The sequence below is a fragment of the Palaemon carinicauda genome, chromosome 13 (assembly GCF_036898095.1).
Source record: "Palaemon carinicauda isolate YSFRI2023 chromosome 13, ASM3689809v2, whole genome shotgun sequence".
Taxonomy (NCBI): domain Eukaryota; kingdom Metazoa; phylum Arthropoda; class Malacostraca; order Decapoda; family Palaemonidae; genus Palaemon; species Palaemon carinicauda.
The window spans coordinates 121204837-121219836 of NC_090737.1; positions in this window are offsets into that span (position 1 = coordinate 121204837).

The window sequence follows — 15000 nt, forward strand, 5'->3', positions numbered from 1 at the left end:
CTTCGACCTACAATACCTTTTCTTTGTCCTGGTCAAGAAGAGCTCGTTTCTTACGTTTAAATGTAGTCCCTTCTCCTTCTACCACTCACATAAAGTACCTGAATTTTCCCTTCTATTCAGACTTACACGCACCCCCACAGTATACACCCCACTTCTATCTATCCCCCACAAAGAATCCCCTACCGCTTAACCCCCCATTTTCCTTATTTTCTTTACCCTATTTTCCTTATCTAATGTTTCAGAGTTACACAACCAACCCTATACCTACCCTCCATTCGCCTTAGAAATGTATCCCGGACTTTCCATCCTAACTATCTCCTAATCTTCTACATTACTTGATATCCCTCTCCCCCCCCACTCCCCTCCCCCGCACCCCAACCCCCAATTGTGCATCCAACCTTGAAGGTGTGCTTCAAATTGGCTGACCACAAATTGGAATAATACTTGGTTTCTTCAGTGTGACTGTGAGGATGACTTCAGCTTTAAATTAGGGAGAAGTAGATTTGCAGTCTGTTTCAAGATCCTTGTTCGCTGCTGGGTTGTAAGCAATCCCGTTCTGGACTCGTGTACTCTCTCTCTCTCTCTCTCTCTCTCTCTCTCTCTCTCTCTCTCTTAACAGCTTTCAATTTATATTGGTAAGACAATCAAATTTAATCCGTATGTAAGAAAAGGAACAATGTCGAAGGAGATTTATTAAAATTTACAATGCATCCGTTAGGTTTAAACCGGTGAATTATTTAGTGATTTTCTCGTTACTTGAGACGGTTTATTTAAAGTGAAAATAGTAAAGAAAAAATTATATCCAACAGACGTGCGTGATTCCTACTCTTGCAAATTGTTTCAATCCATGAATAGTTAAAGATGGAGGTCCTCGGATTATATAAACCACTTGTTAAATCTTTTCATTTTAATATTCATTTTTTCCTGATTGGTAAACAACCATCTATTTATTTTTCTTTCCGAAAATTATTGTTCTAATAATACCACTTTATTGTGCTCTCTTTTTTGTGCTTTGGCTATTACTCTCTTTAAATTCTCTTTGAAAGTTTAATTGCTTGCATTTCCCTCATTGTTTATCTTTCTTCTTTTTACCTTCGTCCTTTTTTATCAAAACTTCTGCTTTCTACTTTTTCCCCCCTCTCTCCTGTGATGATTTCTTTGTATTCCTTTCACCTCATAAAAGGTATATCAATTTTTGTTTGAGCCATTTATAATCTTCATGTTTTATTTAACTTTTTTTTGTAATTTTGTTTCAATTGAAATATCTTCAAGCTATTTTTATCTTTCTGTTATATTTATATTTTGTCATATTGTTCTTTTTTATTTATCTATTTAAACAATCTTTCAATATATTTAGTATGTTTTTCTTGTAGTGAATCCAGAAAGAAATGTTTCCTTTTTACAAGTATCATTCAATTTCCATCAAATTAAATTCGAACTTTCCCTTTGTCAGGGGAAAATAAGAAAAAAAGTAGAATTCTTTCATTTCCTAATTCCTCTTCGGACCTACAACACCTTTTCTTCTCCTGGTCCAAGGAGAGCTCGTTCTTTACGTTTATATGTAGTCCCTTCTCCTTCTACCACTCACATAAAGTACCAAAATTTCCCCCTCTATTCACACACACGCACCCCACAGTATACACCCCACTCTATTTTATCCCCCACAAAGAATCCCCTACCGCTTAATCCCCATTTTTCCTTATTTTCTTTACCCTATTTTCCTTATCTAATGTTTCAGAGCTACACAACCAACCCTTTACCTACCATCCATTCGCCTGAGAAATGTATCCCAGACTTTCCCTTCCTATAACTATCTCCTAATCTTCTACATTACATGATATCCCCCTCCCCCCCACTCCCCTCCCCGCACCCCAACCCCTAATTGTGCATCCAACCCTGAAGTTGTGCTTCAAATTGGCTGACCACAAATTGGAATAATACTTGGTTTCTTCAGTGTGACTTTGAGGATGATTTTCAGCTTTAAATTAGGAGAAGTAGATTGCAGTCTGTTTAAGATCCTGTGTTTTTTGCTGCTGGTTAGTAAGCAATTTGGTCTGGACTCTCTCTCTCTCGCTCTCTCTCTCTCTCTCTCTCTTTCTCTTCATTATTTAGTTTTAGTTCATAAAATTTTTGAAATCTCTCTCTCTCTCTCTCTCTCTCTCTCTCTCTCTGTTTTTTATACTTAACCAGTGCTCTTACTTTTTCTCTCTATTTTCACACATTCTCTCTCTCTCTCTCTCTCTCTCTCTCTCTCTCCTCTCTCTCTCTCTCTGTTTTTATACTTAACCAGTGCTCTTACTTTTTCTATTTCACACATTCTCTCTCTCTCTCTCTCTCTCTCTCTCTCTCTCTCTCTCTTTCTTAAATAAACAGCTTTCAATTTATATTGGGTAAGACCAATCAAATTTAATCCCTATATAAGAAAAGGAATCAATGTCGAAGAGAGTTATTAAAATTTACGATGGCATCCGTTAGGTTTAACCGGTGAATTATATACTTGATTTTCACGTTACTTGAGAAGGTTTATTTAAAGTAAAAAATAATAAAACATAAACTATTTTCAACAGACGTGCGTGGTTCCTACTCTTGCAAATTGTTTTCAATCCATGAATAGTTAAAGATGGAGCTCCTCGGATTATATAAACCGCTTGTTAAATCTTTCCATTTTAATATATCATTTTTCTTGATTGGTCAACAACCATCTATTTATTCTCTTTCCTCAAATTATTGTTCTAATTAATACCACTTTAAGTTTCCCTTTACCAACCCTGTTCCCCGTCCCCGGAACTAGTTTTGATTATATTTTATTCATCACTGTTTTTGCATCCTTTTTCATCCCTTTTTATTTTATACCTCCCTGGTAATGACGGGATGGTATATTCCCTCGCTATGACAATATTATTTCATTGATAATCTTAACTTATTACGGAATTGTTTCAACAATGTCTGTTAATTTTTTTTTTTTTTTTATTTTTTCCGGTTACTATACCGGTTCGAAATTTTGTTCATAGCCTTTTGTCCCGATTTCATATCGGTCTATTTTAAGAATCCGGAACACCCGGATCTTTTTAGGTTATTAACCTATTATGGGATACTCACGTATCTGTATTTTATTCTATACTTCCCAAGTAGCGACGGGATAGTGTATTTCAAGCTATGACAATATTATTTCATTGATAACCTTAACTTATTAACGGGATTGTTTTAACCAATGTCAGTTTATTTATAAGGTTTTTCCCCGGTTACTAAAACCGGTCCTAGAGTTGTTCATAGCCTTTTGTCCCGTTTTCATATCGGTCTACTTTAAGAACCCGGAACACCCGGATCCTTTTAGGTTACTAACCTATTATGGGACACTCACGTATCTTTATTTATTTCTATACTTCCCAAGTAGCAACGGGATAGTATATTTCTCGCTATGACAATATTTTTTCATTGATAACCTTAACTTATTATGGAATTGTTTTAACAAAGTCAGTTAATTTATGATAAGTTTTTCCCCGGTTACTTTACCGATCTGAATTTTGTTCATAGTCTTTTGTCCCGATTTCATATTGGTCTAATTCAAGAATTCGGAGCATCCGGATCTCTTTAGGTTACTGGACCTGCTATGGGATACTTATGTATCTTTATGTTATTCTATACTTCCCCAGTACCCGACGGGATAGTATTATTTCGCGCTATGACAATATTATTTCATTGATAATCTTCACCTTTTATGGAATTATTTTGACAATGTCAGTTAATTTATGAAAGTTTTCTCCCCGGTTATTATACCGTCCGAAATTTTGTTCATAGCCTTTTGTCCCCGGTTTCATACCGGTCTATTTTAAGAATTCGGAACACCCGGATATTTTGGGTTACTACCCTACTATGGGACACTGTAGGTGCCCCTGTCGTTACTATCTATAATTATAACTTCGGATATATTATTTTGGGATTTTCATTTAATTTCCTTTGTGATTGATCGATTTAAACATTTATTCTCGATCTATTTGTTTTACATTCCCAACGGAGTTACCTTGTTCATTAGTAACGATATACCCTCTTTCGGAGATCGCAGTCCTTCCATGACTTCTACCTTGGCGACTCTTTAGATCTGGGTTGGCGGTTTGCCTGGAGTGTCAGGGCAAAGAGACCCTGTGTCTCTTCCTTTTAGGGTTTTCAAGGAAGCACGCTGGCTGATGTCGGGCCACGTCCCGTTGTCCCTAAAGTTAAAGCTACCTGCCAGCCCTACCAAAGACTCACAGGTCTTCCAAATCACCAAACCAGTTAAGACTTCTCTTGGGCCGAGAGCGAAGCCCGGCCTGAAACCTACGACCCCGGAGGCCCCCTTCGATCCGGCAGCCCTTTCAAGATTGATGCATGGCCCTCTCGTGGCATGGTTAGTTTCAACCTGACCTTTCATTAGAAGAGGCCAGCGACCGATCCCAGGGATGAGGTAGAAATTTATTTCTATTTGAACACGATGTTGTGCTGATATTTATCCATATATATACATATATATATAATTTACGGACCTCTGTAGCTCACTGGCCAAACCTCGTGTCACATACCGAGTCACCACGATTATAGGATGAAGATTCCTGGTGCCTCTGTGAACTTGACAATTGAATGGAATTATTGCCCATTAGGGGGAAGTGAGTGCTAAACCAGATAGCCTCATACAGGGTCTCATTTGTTATGGGCTACCTCAACAGCACATATATCATCCCGGATGCCTCTAGGCTCCCGGAATTCGTCGAAAGCAATCCGTGGAAGGGGGCCTTGCGCTCTCCCTTCAAAGATGGTATGTTAACCATCGAAGGGTTTGGCACCCGGACTGTAGAAGATTTTGAATTCTACCCCGCCGGGTCTACAGTTCCCTCTCTAGTTTCGCATGCCTTACCGAGGAGACACTCGTAAGTTTGACAAGGTCCCCAAAGAAACCAAAATGTACCCAAAGGGGCAGGCTCAGTCCACCTGGGTCCGGCCCTTTAAACGAGTGGGAGTGTGTTAACACTACGTTAACACCTCACAAGAGCCCGTACACGATGTTTCTAGTGGAGGAGTAAACCCCTACTCCGTGTGTCTCTAAGATATCGGACCTTGCTCGGCAGGCAATAAACGAGGGACAATCCGTTACCGCAGCTGAAGGAAACGCATCCGACCTCCCTCCTGTCCCTGGGGGATCACGATTGCTGGGCTTAACGCCCCGGCGACCTTCACATTGGGTAAATTAAGCGCTGACTGTGCTCCATTCAGTTCAGTGAGTGGCTACCCAGGCTTCCGGAATCTCTGATATGCCTCGAGCTCGAAGCCTGTATGCACCTGAGTAGACCTTTCAACTCGGCTACAATGGCAGAAAAGACCTCTTTAATGTATGAAGAAGAACCACCTTTTAAGGTCTTGACAAAGTCATTACTTCAAACCTTACTGTCTGATTCCTACGACTTCTTTGCGGCCAGACGTCGTTGCTGTAGGCATGTCTTGTCTGAGGCCACTATCAGACATGAGCCTAACAAGATCATTAAAGCCCCAGTCTGGAGCTGCTAGGGGTCAATCAGAGCCTCAAGGTTCGATGGGCTTAGTCCCCAAGCACAAGTTCGAACCGGCCAGCAACCAATCTCGAGTAGATAGAGTCTGGGATCTTTCCATTCCTTCCAAACCGGCAGTCCCAACAGGTGGTTCAAACCATCCCGGTGGCACAAGGGAGTCAACCTTTCACTTCGAAGGGTCAACCCCAACAGCAATACGTGCTGGTTCCTCAGTCCCAAGTAGCAACTACCTCCTATGCTACTTCCCAGCCCTTAGGCCCACCTTTGAAACTCAGGGTGCTTTCCAGGGTTACCAGCGCCCCAGAGGCGCTAGCTCGAGAGGAACTTTTTTCGCAACAGCTACTCTCGAGGCCGAGGAGGTAAATCCGCAGCAAATCATTGGGAGTTCTCAGGTAGGGGTAGGACTTTACATCTTCCGGAACCGTTGAACGTTCAACATTTGGCCTTTCAGTATAATTTCCAAAGGTCTGGGGTGGAGTTGGATAGATATGGGCCCCCTCCACCAACCAGTTTTCATCAACATCCAACGGAAGAAGCTAGTCTTATATGAAAAACGATTTATTGCAAAAGGAAGTAAATCGTTTGTAATTTCTGGATCTTGCAGACGTTTGCTATCATGTTCCGAAAGCAAGGCATTTTCGTCCGTTTCTAGGCCTTCAACTAGGCAAACTGCCTCACAGCAACTACAGAGTGATAATCTCTTACAACAGTTTTGGTCCAAATCAACTTCGAGAAATCTCGTTTGGTCCCGAGGACGAGTTTCAATGGTTAGGATTCAATGGGTTCTATGCTCCCACACTCTGGTCTCCCAACAGCCAAGAGGAACGATATAGCAAAACCACAATACGTTTTCTCAAAGACAAATTGTCTTCCAGAAGAAATCAAGAGAGAATCCTGGGTGCCCTCCAGTTTGCCTCAGTAACAGATATACTACTGAAGGCCAGACTGAAAGATATAAGCCGAGTAGGGTGCTCCAGGAAAACGAGTAATATCGAGACAAAGGGCTCGACTCCAACCAATTCTGAAGAAAAGACTTCAACCATGGACAAAGGTCAAAATCTGGCAAATCAGTTTCCTTACAATATCCACCCCCAAGCTCGTCATTTACACAGACGCCTCCCTAACAGGCCGGGGGGGGGGGGGGGATACTCTCAGTACAACACGAAAGTCCTGGGACTATGGTCGACAATATTCCGCCAACTTCATATCAATGTTTTAGAGGCCATGGCGGTATTTTTGACCTTAAGCAACCGGCTCCAGCCAAAAACCAACATATCAGGTTTCTTCTAGATAGATAGTGGCGGACGCACTTTCGAGGACAACTCCGCTGGAGTCGGAGGTGGTCACTAGACCCAATGTCCTTCAGTTGGATTCTTTCTCAGGTTCCGGATCTCCAGATAGATCTGTTTGCAACATAGTCCAACTACAACTAGAGTGCTACGTACCTCCCGGCCCGGATCCTCGGGCTTACGCCACAGGCGCACTATCATTAGTCTGGAACACTTGGGAGAGAATTTACCTATTCCCACCAATGAATCTGTCGATGAAAGTGTTAGTCAAGCTCAGGACTTTCAAAGGCCAAGTTTGCTCTAGTAGTCCCCATCTGGCCCAAGCACAACGGGTTTTCCCCTTCTGGTGGAACTGGGTTCTCCACCTCGACAGATCCCCAATCCAATACTAACACAAGCAGTACAACTCGCTGTGTGTTAGCTTCCTCAAATTCAGAATGCCCTACCTTTCTGGACTTTATGAAATTTGCAGCTCAAGAGGTGCAGATATTGATCCTCAAATACGTTATTTTTAGAATCAGATAAGAGGGGATCCACCCTTCGACAGTATGATTCGGCTGTTATGAAACTTGCCAGTTTTTAAGGGACTCAAAGGTTGAGACAATGACTATGAATCTGACAGTAACCTTCTTCAGAATTTTATTTGAATCAGACTTAGCGACTTGTACTATTACCACAAATTAAGTCAGCCTTGAAGGTTTTACAATTGGCTTTGATATTGCCCTTACAGATTCATACTTCTCATCCATCCCGAGAACCTGCGCCAGATTGAAACCATCAACTCACCATAGCTCAGTTTCCTGGTTTCTGAATGACGTACTTAAGTTGGCTTCAGACACTCTTAACGAGACTTGCCATTATTTTCCATTGGTTAGGAAATCCTTGTTCTTAATGAACCTGACTTCTGGCGCCAGAATATCAGAACTTTCAGCCTTGTCTAGAGATCCAGGTCATATTGAATTTCTCTCGTCAGGGGAAGTACTCCTTTCCCCCGACAAAAGATTTTTAGCGAAAATGAGGACCCCCAGGACAGACGGTTCCCCTGGGAAGATTGTCCCACTTCCGCAGGACCCATCTTTATGTCCAGTAAACACTCTGGAAGCCTACTTAAACATATCTCCCGTTCAGTCCTCGGGGCCCTTACCCATTAGAGAAGGTGAAGAACCATCATCCTGAAAGGACTCAAACAGAAGATTCTGCATTTCATTAACGGGCTACCTAGAATCATTCCCACATCACTCCCTCACGTCCATGATATATGAGCTGTAGCTACCTCAGTTAATTACTATGAACTTCACTGGACTTACTAAATATACAGGCCGGAAGTCTCCAACAGTATTTAAACGCCACTGCTTAAAACCTCTGGAAGCCTTATATTTGCTACAGTGGCAGCAGGGAATGTGATTCCTCCTGAACATAGTGAACCTTAATCAACTATGTCTTGCTATCCTCTTACCTGTTATTTTGGATTTTGTTACTTCCTCAGGTATTGTTCCAAGATTTGGGACCATTTCTCTGGTACTATTTCACTGCGCGGCACAGGTCGGAGCCCAGAAAAGGGATTTTGACGAAGGAAAAATCTATTTCTGGGCGAGAGACCTGTGCCGCCCAGTGAACCCTCCCTTGACTTCCCTCCCAACATGGGCCCCAAACCTTGGGTGCTATGAGGAGTGACGTCACTGGCGTGGGTTGGGTTAGTGGTAGTAGTGTTGAACGGCACCTCGCTGTGGCGGGGATTTTGAAGAGGAGATATCTAAATAGTGCGAGACCTCTGGTTGTGAATTATCACGCCCCAGTATTTTATACCGACACCTTATATAGGTGAGCGAGCTGGGTTCAACCTGGCATTCCTATGCTTTTTTTCTCTGGTAATATATAGCAGTTATATTCCTTAGAAATAGTGCTCTAGGAGTATTTCACTGGGCGGCACAGGTCTCTCGCCCAGAAATAGATTTTTCCTTCGTCAAAATCCCTTTATTGTGCTCTCTTTTTTTTGTGCTTTGGCTATTACTCTCTTTAAATTATCTTTGAATGTTTAATTGCTTGCATTTCCCTCATTGTTTATCTTTCTTCTTTTTAACCTTCGTCTTTTTTATCAAAACTTCTGCTTTCTACTTTTTTCACCCTTCTCTCCTGTGATGATTTCTTTGTATTCCTTTCACCTCATAAAAGGTATAATCAATTTTTGTTTGAGCCATTTCTAATCTTCATTTTTTATTTAACTTTTTTGTAATTTTATTTTAATTGAAAGATCTTCAAGCCATTTTTATCTTTTCTGTTATATTTATATTTTGTCATATTGTTGTTTTTTACTTTTTTATTTAAACAAATTTTCAATATATTTAGTATTTTTTTTTCTTGTAGAGAATCCAGAGAAAACAATTCCTTTATACAAATATCATTCAATTTCCATCAAATAAATACGAACTTTCCTTTCTCAGGGGAAAAGAAGAAGAAACGTAGAATTCTTTCATTTCGTAATTCCACTTCGACCTACAACACCTTTTCTTTCTCCTGGTCCAAGAAGAGCTCGTTTCTTACGTTTAAATGTAGTCCCTTCTCCTTTTACCACTCACATAAAGTACCTGAATTTTCCCTTCTATTCAGACTTGCACGCACCCCCACAGTATACACCCCACTCTATCTATCCCCCACAAAGAATCCCCTACCGCTTAACCCCCATTTTCCTTATTTTTCTTTACCCTATTTTCCTTATCTAATGTTTCAGAGCTACAGAACCAACCTTTTACCTACCATCCATTCGCCTTAGAAATGTATCCCAGACCTTTCCTTCCTATAACTATCTCCTAATCTTCTACATTACTTGATATCCCCCCTCCCACCCCACCCCCCCACCCCAACCCCCCTTTGTGCATCCAACCCTGAGTTGTGCTTCAAATTGGCTGACCACAAATTGGAATAATACTTGGTTTCTTCAGTGTGTCTTTGAGGATGACTTCAGCTTTAAATTAGGGAGAAGTAGATTGCAGTCTGTTTAAGATCCTTGTTCGCTGCTGGGTTGTAAGCAATCCGTTCTGGACTCGTGTACACACACACTCTCTCTCTCTCTCTCTCTCTCTCTCTCTCTCTCTCTCTCTCTCTCTTCATTATTTAATTTTAGTTCATAAAATTTTTGAGTAAATTGATTAAGGTGCCATACCTTTTATCTTATTGAAGTGTTTGTTTCGATAACTTTTTATGGGTTCATCCTTTACCGTGAAAATTCACATCAATTCAATCTTATATTTCCTATATCTTGAACGACTCCAACTCTTAATAGAAGCCCGGTATAAAACTTTTCTTTCAAATTCCCTTCGTTACCAACACTTATCTTACAGCTTTTAATCTTCTTAAATGAGAGAGATATTCATAGACGTCTTCGCTTTCTTCCAAGTATCTATTAAGATTGGCAAGAAATATCTAAATTTCCAAGCCAAGTAAAAATCCAAGAAGACATTTTGAATGTTATTAGTCATTCCAAATCTTCATATTCTTTATTTCACTTTTTGCATTTTTGTTTCATTAAAAATATCTTCGAACCACTTAAATTTTTCTTATATTCATATTTTGTCATAATATTTTTTTATTTGAACAAACTTTTGATATATTTAGTATGTTTTTTCCGATAGCGAATCCAGAAAAAAGACACGATTACTTTATACAAGCATCATTCAATATCCATCAAATAATTTCTAACTTTTCTTTCTCAGATAAAAAAAGGTAAAAAAAAGGTAAAATTTTTTTATTTCCTAATTCCACTTCGAACTACAAATACTTTTCTTTCTCTTAGGTCCAAGGAAAGCTCGTTTCTTTTTACGTTTATGTATGGTCCCTTCTCCTTCTACCACTACCATATCTAAATTTTCCCTTCTATTCAGACTTACAAGCACCCCTAGAGTATAGACCCTACTCTTTCTATTTCCCACAAAGAATTCTCTACCGCTTAACCCCCATTTTCCTTATTTTCTTTACCCTATTTTCATTATCTAATGTTCCAGAGCTACATAACCAACCGGTTACCTACCATCCATTCACGTAAGAAATTTATCCTAAACCTTCTTTCCTTTAACTATCTCCTAATCTTCTGCATTACTTGATACCCCCCTCCCCCAATCCCCCCCCCCCCCCCCACAGTGCATCCAACCCTGAAGTTGTGCTTCAAATTGGCTGACCACAAATGGGAATAACACTTGGTTTCTTCAGTGTGTCTTTGAGGATGACTTCAGCTTTAAATTAGGGAGAAGTAGATTGCAGTCTGTTTAAGATCCTTGTTCGCTGCTGGGTTGTAAGCAAATCGTTATGGACTCCTGTACACACGCACTCTCTCTCTCTCTCTCCTCTCTCTCTCTCTCTCTCTCTCTCTCTGTTTTTTATTCGTAACCAGTACTCTTTTTCTTTCTTTTTTACATACATTCTCTCTCTCTCTCTCTCTCTCTCTCTCTCTCTCTCTCTCTCTGTTTTTATCCTTAACCAGTGCTCATCCTTTTTTATATTTTTACACGCTCTCTCTCTCTCTCTCTCTCTCTCTCTCTCTCTCTCTCTCTCTCTTAAATAACAGCTTTCAATTTATATTGGTAAGACAATCAAATTTAATCCCTATGTAAGAAAAGGAACAATCTGGAAGAGATTTATTAAAATTTACGATGCATCCGTTAGGTTTAACCGGTGAATTATATACTTGATTTTCACGTTACTCAAAAAGGTTGTATTTAAAGTGAAAAATAGTAAAAGAAAAATTATATCCAACAGACGTGCGTGATTCCTACTCTTGCAAACTGTTTTAATCCCTGAATAGTTAAAGATGGAACCTCGGATTATATAAACCGCTTGTTAAATCATTCTAATTAATTATTCATTTTTCTTGATTGGTCATCAACCTCTCTTAATATTTTTCTTTCCGCAAATTATTGCTCTAATAACTCCACTTTTTTCTTTTTTTGCTTTCTTTTTGGTGCTTTGGCTATTAGTCTCTTTAAATTCTCCTTGAAAGTTTAATTGCTTGCATTTCCCTCATTGTTTATCTTTCTTCTTTTTACCTTCGTCTTTCTTATCAAAACTTCTGCTTTCTACTTTTTTCTCCCCTCTCTCCTGTGATGATTTCTTTGTATTCCTTTCACCTCATAAAAGGTATATCAATTTTTGTTTGAGCCATTTCTAATATTCCTTTTTTATTTAACTTTTTTTGTAATTTTGTTTCGATTGAAATATCTTCAAGCCATTTTTATCTTTTCTGTTATATTTATATATTGTCATACTGTTTTTTTTTTTATTTATTTATTTAAACAATCTTTAAATATATTTAGTATGTTTTTCTTGTAGTGAATCCAGAAAAAACAGTTCCTTTATACAAGAATCATTCATTTTCCATCAAATAAATTCGAGCTTTCCTTTTTCAGGGGAAAAATAAGAAAAAAAGTAGAAATCTTTCATTTCCTAATTCCTCTTCGACCTACAATACCTTTTCTTTGTCCTGGTCCAAGAAGAGCTCGTTTTTTACGTTTAAATGTAGTCCCTTCTCCTTCTACCACTCACATAAAGTACCTGAATTTTCCCTTCTATTCAGACTTACACGCACCCCCACAGTATACACCCCACTCTATCTATCCCCCACAAAGAATCCCCTACCGCTTAACCCCAATTTTCCTTATTTTCTTTACCCTATTTTCCTTATCTAATGTTTCAGAGCTACACAACCAACCCTTTACCTACCACCCATTCGCCTTAGAAATGTATCCCAGACATTTCCTTCCTATAACTATCTCCTAATCTTCTACATTACTTGACTTCCCCCTAACCCCACCCCCCACCCCCAACCCCCCATTGTGCATCCAACCCTGAAGTTGTGCTTCAAATTGGCTGACCACAAATTGGAATAATACTTGGTTTCTTCAGTGTGACTTTGAGGATGACTTCAGCTTTAAATTAGGGAGAAGTAGATTGCAGTCTGTTTAAGATCCTTGTTCGCTGCTGGGTTGTAAGCAATCCGTTCTGGACTCGTGTACTCTCTCTCTCTCTCTCTCTCTCTCTCTCTCTCTCTCTCTCTCTCCTCTCTTAAATAACAGCTTTCAATTTATATTGGTAAGACAATCAAATTTAATCCGTATGTAAGAAAAGGAACAATGTCGAAGAGATTTATTAAAATTTACAATGCATCCGTTAGGTTTAACCGGTGAATTATTTAGTTGATTTTCTCGTTACTTGAGAAGGTTTATTTAAAGTAAAAATAATAAAACATAAACTATTTTCAACAGACGTGCGTGGTTCCTACTCTTGCAAATTGTTTCAATCCATGAATAGTTAAAGATGGAGCTCGGATTATATAAAACCGCTTGTTAAATCTTTTTATTTTAATATTCATTTTTCTTGATTGGTAAAACAATCATCTATTTATTTTCTTTCCGCATATTATTGTTCTAATAACACCACTTTTTTGTGCTTTGGCTATTACTCTCTTTAAATTCTCCTTGAAAGTTTAATTGCTTGCATTTCCCTCATTGTTTATCTTTCTTCTTTTTACCTTCGTCTTTTTTGTCACATCTGCTTTCTACTTTTGCACCCCTCCCTCCTGAGATGATTTCTTTGTATTCCTTTCACCTCATAAAAGGTATATCAATTTTTGTTTGAGCCATTTCTAATCTTCATTTTTTATTTAACTTTTTTTGTAATTTTGTTTCGATTGAAATATCTTCGAGCCATTTTTATCTTTTCTGTTATATTTATATTTTGTCATATTGTTCTTTTTTATTTATTTGATTTATTTATTTAAACAATCTTTCAATATATTTAGTATGTTTTTTCTTGTAGTGAATCCAGAAAAAAAAGTTCCTTTATACAAGTATCATTCAATTTCCATCAAATAAATTCGAACTTTCCTTTTTCAGGGGAAAAGAAGAAAAAAAAGTAGAATTCTTTCATTTCCTAATTCCACTTCGACCTACAATACCTTTTCTTTGTCCTGGTCCAAGAAGAGCTCGTTCTTTACGTTTAAATGTAGTCCCTTCTCCTTCTACCACTCACATAAAGTACCAAAATTTCCCCCTCTATTCACACTTAAACCCCATTTTCCTTATTTTCTTTACCCTATTTTCTTTATCTAATGTTTCAGAGCTACAGAACCAACCCTTTACCTACCATCCATTCGCCTTAGAAATGTATCCCAGACTTTCCTTCCTATAACTATCTCCTAATCTTCTACATTACATGATATCCCCCTCCCCCAACTCCCCTCCCCGCACCCCAACCCCCAATTGTGCATCCAACCCTGAAGTTGTGCTTCAAATTGGCTGACCACAAATTGGGATAAATACTTGGTTTCTTCAGTGTGTCTTTGAGGATGACTTCAGCTTTAAATTAGGGAGAAGAAGATTGCAGTCTGTTTAAGATCCTTGTTCGCTGCTGGGTTGTAAGCAATTCGGTCTGGACTCGTGTACACACTCTCTCTCTCTCTCTCTCGTCTCTCTCTCTCTCTCTCTCTCTCTCTATATATATATATATATATATATATATTATTTAATTTTAGTTCATAAGATTTTTGAGTAAATTGATTAGGGTGCCATACCTTTTATCTTATTGAAGTGTTTGTTTCGATAACTTTTTATGGGTTCATCCTTTACCGTGAAAATTCACATCAAATTCAATTTTATATATCCTATATCTTGAACGACTCTAACTCTTAATAGAAGCCCGGTATAAAACTTTTCTTTCAAATTCCCTTCGTTATCAACACTTATCTTACAGCTTTTAATCTTCTTAAATGAGAGAGATATTCATAGACGTCTTCGCTTTCTTCCAAGTATCTATTAAGATTGGCCAGAATTATTTAAATTTCCAAGCCAAGTAAAAATCCAAGAAGACATTTTGAATGTTATTAGTCATTCCAAATCTTCATATTTTTTATTTCACTTTTTGCATTTTTGTTTCATTAAAAATATCTTCAAACCACTTCAATTTTTTTTATATTCATATTTTGTCTTAATATTTTTTTAACAAACTTTCAAAATATTCAGTATGTTTTTCTTATAGCGAATCCAGAAAAAAGACACGATTACTTTATACAAGCATCATTCAATATCCATCAAATAATTTCTAACTTTTCTTTCTCAGATAAAAAAAGGTAAAAAAAGGTAAAATTCTTTTATTTCATAATTCCACTTCGAACTACAAATACTTTTCTT